Here is a 10,899-nt window from a genome sequence, read left to right on the forward strand (position 1 = left end):
CCCACCTGACCGAGACGACGACGACAACGACGATGCACAGTGCCCGACCGTCAACACGTACAAGCAGAGATACGACGCCCCGACGAACCCGGAACTCGAGGAAGACTGCATCTGACGTCAAGGTGTCCATCTACGGCTTTGACGTAGTCGCCCTCGTAGACACGGGATGGTAATGAGCGGACCATTTGCGTCTAAACTGAAGAAAGTTATGACCAGATGGGACGGTCCGCACATAAGCACAGCAGGAGGCCACCTCGTGACGCCAAGTGGAACGTGCACATCGCGCGTCACCATAGACGGCACAACGTACCCTGCGGCGTTCGTCGTTCTGCCTAACTGGTCCTGCGACGTAATTCTTGGAATGGACTTTTTGATTGACAACGGTGCAATAATCGATCTGCAGGCTAAGTCAATAACTTTTTTCCACCATCACTCCATGACGCCGGAACCGAACCCCGAACGACGTGCTGCTGTAAGGATTTCGGATGATCATGTCACCCTGCCACCCCGCGCAAGCTTGATGGTCGCCGTCTACTGTGAAGATGCTGCTCCTGACGTCGACGCTATCGTAGACACTGATCAAAGGGTGCTTCTCGACCGTGGTGTGTCTGTCGCAAGAGGCATTGCGCGCTTCAAGGAACACCAATCCCACATTTTGGTTACTAATTTCACCGAGGAGTACCGGCATTTAAACAAGGGCGCGGCAATAGACCCTATGCGAAATTGCTTGGTGATCTAGCAACATTGATGTAAACGAGACCGTCGGCCATATTGGTACGGGCGCCGATCGGGAAGTCTCGTATTGTTTACTGTGGAAGAGCAGGTGACGGTAACGCGGTATGGCTCAAACTGGACGGCGTTTTCCGGCTCCCGACCGCGGATTGTGGACGAAGGACTTGTCTGCGCTGGCGACTGTGTCCGAAGACTCATACCACTCGGGGTGCCGCGCCAAAGACCCATCCGAGCGGCAGCGGAGCAGGGCATGCCGCCTAGCCACCGAGGCGCATTGCTCGCCTTCATCGGTGCGGACAAACACGTGCGACTCGCAGTAAGTAAATCCTTCTTTGTTTTTTACTTGACGCGAGTTAACCGGTATGAGCATTTGTATGGCACTTTGTTCACCGTTGTTTACCAGGCAAATGCGTAGCGGCGACCCTGTTGCAGTAACTCTGAAAGAGGATAGCGACAATCGCCAGACCATACCGCTAGTGGGTGGATTAGGTATTTTCAAATGCTGTACATCGAATTTACGGGATGATTTTTGGCGAAGATATTTACGGAAAGGTTGCGGCCGTTTTCCGTGACGGTCGTCCGCCCGCGCGTTTGCCGCAAAGCAATCGTGCTTTGCAGCGAAGTCAACTACAAAACCGCACGTACGCCTTGAATTTTCTTTTTTTGTGTTTTCATTATTTATTGCGCATGTTCTGCGCAAAAATCTGTTTGTGTGTCTTTCTTCTCCTTTTTTGGCGGTGGGGTGGTTGTGTTTGTTTCTAAAGCGCATGTTTTTGGTGTGCACGAATAGATAATACAGTAAAACCTCGTTAGCTCGAACTCACTGAACTAGAAGATTTTTTTTAATTCGATGGGTCATCGGTATAGCCCGAATGTTTACCTGTTTATCTCAAAAGGTTCTGGAAGTGAGTTCCAGATACTCATATTATTGCTTGCTTAAGTTATGACGAGACGATTATGCGGGTACTGGTATCATTACCCACGCTGAGGTTTTTAAATGTTAAACTTCCTTCTCTTGAAAAATGCATTAACAAAGCATGCAGAGATACTTGCACGCTCGAACTTGACAAACAATTTTGACATAATTGCTGTTTGAGGTGTAGATTATTGCCCTTGCAACAGTGTTAAGGAAGACACAAAATGTGGTCATTTTGAGTCTGTTCCTTGCGGCCACTTCTTTCTGCTCTGTCCCTTCACCATAAACTGTAGCGGACTAGTCCTGTTCTTCACTGAGTGTTATTTACTGATACTCTCTCTGTTCTTGCAGGTTGGGCCTCATCCATGTGCTCAGCAGCTGCTTTCGCTCCCAGAAGAAAAGTGGCCGGCCCTAAGTTGTGTGCCTCACCTTTGAGACGGACAGTGGGGCGATTGGGGAGGCATCGTGCGAGTGCCCGGCGGGTTGCAGTGGAGCATGGAGTCACATCCTGGCTGCTGTGAACCTACTCGCCCTCTTGCAAGCCGAAGGTTTTAAGAGGCGCCACCAAAGCTTGCGTGCACTGAGCTGCCACAACAGTGGGGACGTCCGAGACAGCAGGGCACCAAGCCAGCGAGTGTCCAAAACATTGACTGGAGAAGCCCGCGATAAAGTGGCCCCTCCCTTCCCTCGCCAATGCGTCTGTTCGATGCACGTCGAGTACAGGAGCAATGCGAGCAGCAACAAAGTGCCGTGCAGGCGCTTGGGAGAAAACTTGGTAGCCTTGGGAATGAGTTTTTTGCCCCAGTTGTGCTGGCCTCCCGCTCCTCCCCGCTCCTCCCCCCCCCCCCCCCGCCAGTGACAGAAACAAGGACTGGCATGGCACCTGAAGGGTCACCTATGAGCTACCAGCAAGCATTCAGGAGCACGCAGAGCACGCAGAGGCTGGGCAACGTCGCGTTTACTAGACCGCGACATGCAGGGGTGCGCGAATGCTTCTTTTTGTTCCATTTATATCCACAGTTTGCTATACTGCACGCGCTATAAATTAGCGAAGTAGTTTAATTTACTGGGATTTTCACTGTGGATACAAAAAACGCAAAAGCTCTCAAGCTGATGCGCAGCAGCCTGATGCAACTGTGGCCGTTTTCTTTTTGAATAAAACTTGAAAATTGTCTCAGCTACCTACATCAATGGCCACTATCATTACGTCGGAGGCATGCATGCAGCGTGTGACAAACTAGAGGAGTGAGTGTGTATTTTAGTCGCAAAATATTCGACAGTAAATACATCGTTGCTGGAATGACAATGGGCACCAAGTTAACTTGACGTAACAACAAACCTTTCAGCCCGGAAAATCGGGAACCAAGTGCAAAAGCTCGAATTTTCCACCGTTAGATCATCATAAAACAGCGTTCGCCACTTCTGCAACGACACGCGGCTAAATGCAACGTAAAGAAACCAACAACACACTCCCATACCGTGCGCGCCCGCCACAGAGGAAATTTTCGACGGCGTAGTGCGGCAAGAAAAGTTTGTTTACAGCCCTAGGTAAGATAAAGGCTCGTGTAGGGGCTAAACGGTACCATTTAACAATGAAATGAAGCGGTCGCAGAGCCACAGGGACGAGTAAAGAAACAGCCTAATTTTGGCAACGTGTGGTACTGTTTTCCCGGTCGAGCGCCGCTGTCAGTCGCGTGAATAGGCGGCGCACGCTCAGGCTTCATTTAGAATACAAAGGCTGGACAAGAGAACTCCAACGCAGCTGTATTTTTCATACGGACAGCGACTACGGAACCCCGCGCTTAGCGAACCAACGACAAATATTCGCTCCAAGCGCACCGCGCCCAGCGTGTCACAAAGGTTGCTCGCGCCGGCACAGTTCGCGTCACAAAGTTCGTTCAAAAGCGTGGAACTTCACGTGCCTTTTCTCCATTTGGACCGGTATTTCCGCATTGCGTGCACTGCGGCACGAAGCAATGCTCCGGCATTGTAGTCCATCACCAAGAGCGGTCAATGCCCGCCTTCTATGTTTTGCTAATTGGTTTCGGTTTCAAACGACCGTACCAAAATGGCGGACCTAGTTACCGGAGTCGACGTGAGATGGCGGGGCGCATTTTGCATAGGGTCTATTGCATTCCTCGAAGAAACGCAAGAAGCAAGTGACGTGATCGCGGTCGCCGACTTTGAACGCACACCCGTAGAAACCTTCAAGCTCCCGCAGCCCTTCGACCTGAATCCGGCGCTACCGCAAGAACAACGGAACAAATTATTGGCTTTGCTGCGTCGCTATAGCGAATGTTTTTCGTCGAGTGCAAAACTACGTCAGACCCCTCTAGCGAAGCACCGAATAATAATCGAAGATGGAGCCCGACCTACGCGACAGTCACCGTGCCGCGTCTCTTCACACGAACGGGAAGCCATCCGGACTCAAGTCGACGACATGCTCAGCGACGACATTATACAGCCATCGAAAAGCCCCTGGGCTGCGCCCGTCGTACTCGTAAAGAAAAAAGACGGCACATTAGGGTTTTGCGTTGACTACCGGCGACTGAACAAAATCACGAAAAAGGACGTGTACCCCCTCCCCCGAATCGACGACGCCCTCGACCACCTCTGCCACGCGAAGTATTTCTCATCGATGGACCTGAAGACCGGCTACTGGCAAATTGAAGTGGACGAGAGAGACCGAGAGAAGACTGCATTCATAACCCCGGATGGCCTATACGAGTTCAAGGTAATGCCGTTTGGGCTATGCACGGCACCAGCAACGTTCCAAAGAGTCATGGACACTGTGCTAGCTGGCCTGAAGTGCCACACCTGCCTCGTATACCTCGACGACGTTGTGGTATTCTCCCGGACTTTCGACGAACACCTCGAAAGGTTGCAGTCTGTACTCGAGGCCATCCGTACGTCGGGGTTAACGCTGAAGCCTGAAAAGTGCCGCTTCGCGTACGAGGAACTGAAGTTTTTGGGCCATGTCGTCAACGCCGCGGGAGTCCTGCCTGACCCGGCGAAAACTTCAGCCATAGCGAACTTCCCAAGGCCGAAAGATAAGAAGGGCGTGCGCAGATTTCTTGGACTGTGCGCATACTACCGGCGCTTCGTCGCAAACTTCGCACGCTTTGCAGAGCCGCTCACGCGCTTGACGAAAGATAGCACCGCTTTCAGCTGGGAAGACGACCAAGAAAAGGCATTCTGCGAGCTGCAAAAACACCTGCAAAGCCCGCCCGTGCTCGCTCATTTCTACGAAAACGCCGAAACGGAAATACACACGGACGCCAGTGATATAGGTTTGGGTGCCGTCCTGGTCCAAAAACAAAGCGGGTGCGAAAACGTAATCGCCTATGCCAGCCGTGGTCTGTCGAAAGAGGAGAAAAACTACTCTGCCTCCGAAAAAGAGTGCCTGGCTATTATATGGGCCATTTCAAAATTTCGCCCATACGTGTATGGCAGACCGTTCAAGGTTGTAACAGACCACCATGCGCTGTGTTGGCTCGCCAATTTGAAGGACCCCTCTGGCCGTCTTGGGCGGTGGAGTTTGCGCCTGCAAGAGTTCGACGTTACAATCGTCTACAAATCCGGCAGGAAACACTCCGACGCCGACTGCCTGTCCCGCGCCCCTGTCGACCCACCACCACAAGACTCCGATGAAGACAGTGCGTTCTTCGGGGTTGTTACGGAGAGCGACCTAGCCGCCCAGCAGCGTGCCGACCCCGACTTGCGAGTAATGATCGACTACCTCGAAGGACAAAACGTCGCCGTGCCTAGAGCGTTCAAGCGTAACTTACCAGCATTCAGCCTCAAAAACTTCGTCCTCGTGAAGAATTTCAGCCCCGGAACAAGAACGAATTATCTACTTGTCATCCCCGCAGACCTTCGTGACGAAATTTTGGAAGCGTCCCACGACGACCCGTCTTCCGGACATCTCGGCACAGCTCGCACTATTGAAAAAATTAAGGCGAAGTACTTCTGGCCCCGCCTTACATCCGACGTCACCCACTACGTTCGGAGTTGCAGGGACTGCCAGCGACGGAAAACGCCGCCGACAAGACCCGCCGGAATTCTACAACCGATCACCGTCCCGTCGAGGCCCTTTCAACAGATTGGAATGGACCTTCTAGGCCCGTTCCCGACGTCACGATCGGAGAACAAATGGATTGTCGTAGCGACAGACTACATGACGCGCTACGCAGAGACCGCCGGTCTTACGCCTGGGACTGCACAAGAAGTCGCCAAGTTCTTTATAAATCAAGTTGTACTGCGACATGGAGCCCCTGAAGTCCTAATCACGGACCGCGGAACGGCCTTTACCGCGGAGCTGATGCAAGGAATCTTACGCTACAGCAACACGGATCACCGAAGAACGACGCCGTACCACCCCCAAACGAACGGACTAACAGAACGTCTGAACAAGACAATTGCGGATATGCTGTCCATGTACGTCGAAGTTGAACATAAGACTTAGGACGAAGTCCTCCCGTATGTCACGTTTGCGTACAATACAGCGACGTAGGAAACTACGCAGATGACACCGTTCGAGCTTGTCTACGGAAGACGACCGACTACGATGCTCGACGCCATGCTTCCACATGTAGAAGACGACGACCTCAACGCCGACGTCCAAGGATACCTTCAACGTTCGGAGGAGGCCCGCCAGCTCGCTTGAGTTCGTATAAGGGACCAGCAGCTGGTGGATGCCGGCCGCTACAACCTCCGACGCCGAGACACCGAGTACCAACCAGGGGATTGTGTGTGGGTTTGGACTCCCATCCGACGACGCGGACTGAGCGAGAAACTTCTGCGACGGTATTTCGGACCCTACCAGATTCTGCGACGTGTTGGCCAACTTACCTACGAAGTGATCCCCGATGGTGACTCCGGCACATCACGACGACGTACGCGGCCCGAAGTCGTCCACGTGGTTCGCTTAAAACCTTTCTACGAACGATGACGAACTTTTATTTTCATTTTCGGACTGTCGCTTATGTTAGCATCGGGTCGATGCACTCTTAGAGGGGAGGGGGGGGTAATGCCGCGAACCATGCATTGGGTTTGTTTATTGGTGTTTTGCTTTTACCGCCCGGCTGCGCCGGTCTGTGTTATCTCCGTGCCAAGGGAAGCGCGTGTTCCATTTCTTTCTGTGCCGCATGTGTTATCTGTTCTGATAGGGAGAGCATTCCGATCTAACGTGAACATCCCGGAATAATCTTCTTGCATCTACAATGTTTACGATGCGAATCGACGGTTCCAGAATCACGCGCGCCGAAAGATAAAAAGCCTGCAGAGCAGACGCCGGGGCATTCGATTCTGCGACGCTCGCTGACGCAAGTCACATTGTTGACCGCTGCTTCGCCGCCTCTGTATTCTTTTGAGTTGTTAGGGGAGCACAAGTTCGCTCGAATAAACTTGTTTCTCCTGCAAGACAACTGCGTCGTCCTTGGCTTCGTGACAATATCATAAAGACCAGCTCGGGCTAGAGGGTGGGACTTCTCATTACCCTTTACACCTGCGTGTCCAGGGACCCAGATCACAGTAGTATGAAGCTCGGGGTGGTTGTGTGTGATGCTGGCGAGTGTGTAGCGCATGTGGGGGTAAAAGGGATTTTCTCGTAGAGTGTGAATTGCAGATTTCTGTCCGCCATGATGACCAGTTTCGTATCATCTTTTGATTCTAGGGCGTTGGCAATAACCTGAAGCTCCACAGATGTCGACGATGGTGCCGGGGCGTACTTGGTTAGTGCAGACAGGACGTCACTGTGGAAAGCTGTCGTTTCGATTTTGGTGTCTTTGCTTTACGCAGCGTCAGCGTATATAACCATAGTTCATGGGGAGAATGACTTCCTGTTGTAGCGGTTTGCTCTGTCAGCGCGGCGATTTGCCTGATCTGGTGCCATGTTTTTGATATGAACTTCAAGGTTATAATTGCTATACATGAGCATGGTGGAGGCTCTGGTAGAACATGCTGGAGCTACGTGATGTTATGGCCTAGATTAGGAGGATGAGACGACCTTAAGGCGACGTTTGTAGTCTTTTGGTTTGGGCGAGGGTGTGCGTGTTAATCTTCTCACTGAGCATATTCAGCGCGCTTGTAGAATAGGACGGGACTATGATCGGGACGTCGCGTAAGCCCGCCGTATGGAGGAAAAAGCCAATTCGGGCCCATTAGTGTCTCTTCAGGCCATCTTTTCCCTTGCCGATGAGGCATGAAGGTGCTTTGTCGAAGGCGAAGCAGTTGATAGTTCCAGTCAAGCAGTGCCTTGCGGCATCAGGGGGGCCCCCGATGACATGCTGAGCATCGATAGATTGTGCCTGAAACGGAATGACGTCAGCAGCCAACCGCTCGCGGTGTATGTTTGTTCGCACTGCTGGTTTTAGAAGATGCTACACTTGTGTCCATGCTTGCAAAGTTTTTCCCCCACGTTTTACGAATATTTATTAGGCGCCAAGCGGAGCTCGGTACGCGCAACAGAGCACAGCGTTTTTGTTATTGCTACTTGTGCGATTGTGTTGGGTTAAGTGCGAGGAATGGGAGTAAATTATAAGTTTTTAGGCTGCTGTTTACAAGGAAAGATGCACGGTGTTTATGCAGGATACAGGTAATAATAACAATACCGAAAATAAATATTAAACACTGGCGCCTTTACTGCAGGGCCTGTTACGTCACTGTGCGGTGCTTTTAGCGCCCTGTCGGAATGAATATGCCTCAGTAACAAGCTCATTTATTTATTAAAAATACCTACATTTCCCATTCCTATAGGAGGTTTGAGAACGAAAAAAAATGCAGCAAGGTCAAGACAGTAATAACACCTAATGCAAACAAGAAAACGACGCAATAACAACCCAAAAAAGCACAAAATGCAACTGGAATGCACCATAATTAGAAGAAACCAGCACGCGATAAATGATGAATGGCGCTCTCCTGTTGGTTCCTAACTTCACTTTCTTCTCGCGTGTGGGCATAAGAATGTTTTGTGGCGGCATGGCGCCTTTCTTCAGCCGTGGTTTTATAGGTTGAGACCACCTATTAACCAACGGAACACTCGCCTTGCCCGAAAAACAAAGCATCGCTAATAAAAGAGCGAACTAGACTTACGGATATTGCTCGAGAAGAAGTAAGCTTTTGTTAATTGAGTTCTGCAAACCACCATTGTGTTGCTGACGCCTTTCCAATGCGGCGCATACTTATACAAACCTTTCGGGCTTTTTTATCGCTAGCAAATCTATGAACGCTGAATTTTCCCGGCACTGGGTGATTTGTATACTGCAGTACTAAGCACATTCGACTGCGTTTTTTTTTTTGCGTTCTCAATCCCCACCATGTGCAGCTTTCCCGCTCGTGGCAGTCCTTTCAACAATGATTGCTCTGCAATTTTTTAGCGAAATGAAGAGTTCTTTTGCTCAGCTAATATTTGGGGTGAATACTTGCTTTGTGCACAGTTTCAAGTCGGGCACGTTGCGCGACTGGGTTCCTGAGCCATGGGAACTATCCCATAGAAATGCATGGGGAGTTATATTTGACAGCGAATTACACAAACAAATAGTCAGAAACCTGAAATATTCTTTTAGCGTTTTAATCTTCACGTTGGCTTCTAACTTTATGCCAAATATCCTTTTCCTACAGTGGTTTTGCTAGGTTCCCGAGAGGTTGTAATTGTGAGCGAGAAAGCTGGGTAGGGTTTTGAACGCTCCAGCGGCCTTCACCAGGGCGACCAATCACCTAATACAGCTTCAGAAAAAAGGTGCGCGGCACCACTACCTTTGCTGGAAAGTGCGAATAACAATCGGAGCAGCGACCGGAGCCCGGTGCCGGAAAAAAACTGGCAACTGCCGCCGAAGGGTCAGCACCAAGAGTAGTCTCCGCATTTAGAAGTAGCGCGCTATTTAGTTAAACGATGTTTCCTTATTTTAACAACAGATTTTCTTTGCAGGAGCGGCGCTGTGTACCACTTGCAAACTTGTGTGCTGTTTTATTACAGAACTCAACAAAATACGGATTTTTATTTAAAAAGTAGCTTGCGAGACAAATTACTGCCCCAGAGATCCTGTTTGGCATTCCGGAAAATGCGCGGCGAAGGAAAAGACGATTGCTTCCCTGAAATGGCCGCCCGCCGGCCGTGACAGCCCGACGAGGGTAACGCCTGCGCCGCAGCTCAAACCCTGCCAGCCCCTTTCTTCTAGGACCGGCCTCCTATGAAGAGGGCCCCCACCCTGTGACGTACCAACCGTCGCCAAAAACCGCAAAAACCTGACATACGGTCCCGACAAGGGGAAGGATGAGGGTCCCGCGTTCTCCTAAAAGACTACAAAGAGAGGGAAACAGCCCCTGAGCAAGCGGACTGCGGCGGCGGCACAAGGAGACGGCCGGACATTAGAGAGTTTTAGCAGTCCGTCCGTTCAGTCACGTACGTAGCTAGCGTGTTGACCGGGACCCGTCTGGGCACTTGGGCATCCGTAACGGTAGGGGGATTAGTTCGGCAAGCCTGCCTTCGCCATATCCGCGCCTCCTCGCCCTTCCGCGCGCGCATGCGCAGACCGGTCCCGGTAACAACGTAACGAACGGAACAGACGGACTGCTAAAACGCTCTATTGTAAACATCCCCGTGAAAGGCGACCGTTGAAAAGGAAAAGCGAATGACCTCGCAGCAAGAAGGCGACGACGTTGCTAAGAAGCGTCTACAAAAGAGCACGCTTTTCGGCAGGCGGCTGGCGACAGGAGAGAAAGAGAAAGGCACCGTCAGCGCGAGCCCCTCGCGCGGTGTTGCCGGGAGGCTTTTGCTACACCAGCGATGGGAATTCACATATGCCGAGAAACATCATACCCAATTTACTGCAATGTGTATGTAAATGATAACGTCCTTAGACATCAAAACATAATGCTAGGCTTAATGATGGAGTGGGGACAAATACCGCTGCGTGTACATGCTTTATGCGAGTGTGAAACACTGCTTGAACTTTTTCTCGCACACGGACGACACTGAAAGCCCAACCATCAAAAGCATAACACGTTTCGTACAAAAACATCGAATTGGCAAATTACGTTTGCACATATCAAGATAGAGGAAATGCGTAAAGTTGTCTCGTCTTGTTCCTTGCATCAAAATGAAATGTCAATGAACCCAGCGCCACATCCATTAGGGGGGAACATTAACGGGTGATGGTTGCGTCTGGAACGATAATGGATGGTCAGGGCCGCACGAGTTCCGGATGACTCTCCTTTTACCAAACGCCGCCAGTGGGGGCGGTGCGTAGTTC

The 10,899-nt window shown here is 51.0% G+C and overlaps 1 long non-coding RNA gene across 1 annotated transcript; it reads left to right on the forward strand.

Annotated features, from left to right (window-relative positions):
* The first annotated feature begins 709 nt into the window (after nt 1-709).
* LOC144151387 (uncharacterized) lies at nt 710-2,204 on the forward strand. Its single transcript, XR_013318859.1, has 2 exons — nt 710-1,048; nt 2,000-2,204. It is a non-coding gene; the product is annotated as an uncharacterized LOC144151387 (long non-coding RNA).
* Nucleotides 2,205-10,899: the final 8,695 nt, after the last annotated feature.

Source organism: Haemaphysalis longicornis, unplaced genomic scaffold, assembly GCF_048455015.1.
Source record: "Haemaphysalis longicornis isolate Haplotype H1 unplaced genomic scaffold, Haemaphysalis longicornis Haplotype H1 scaffold_9, whole genome shotgun sequence".
NCBI lineage: Eukaryota > Metazoa > Arthropoda > Arachnida > Ixodida > Ixodidae > Haemaphysalis > Haemaphysalis longicornis.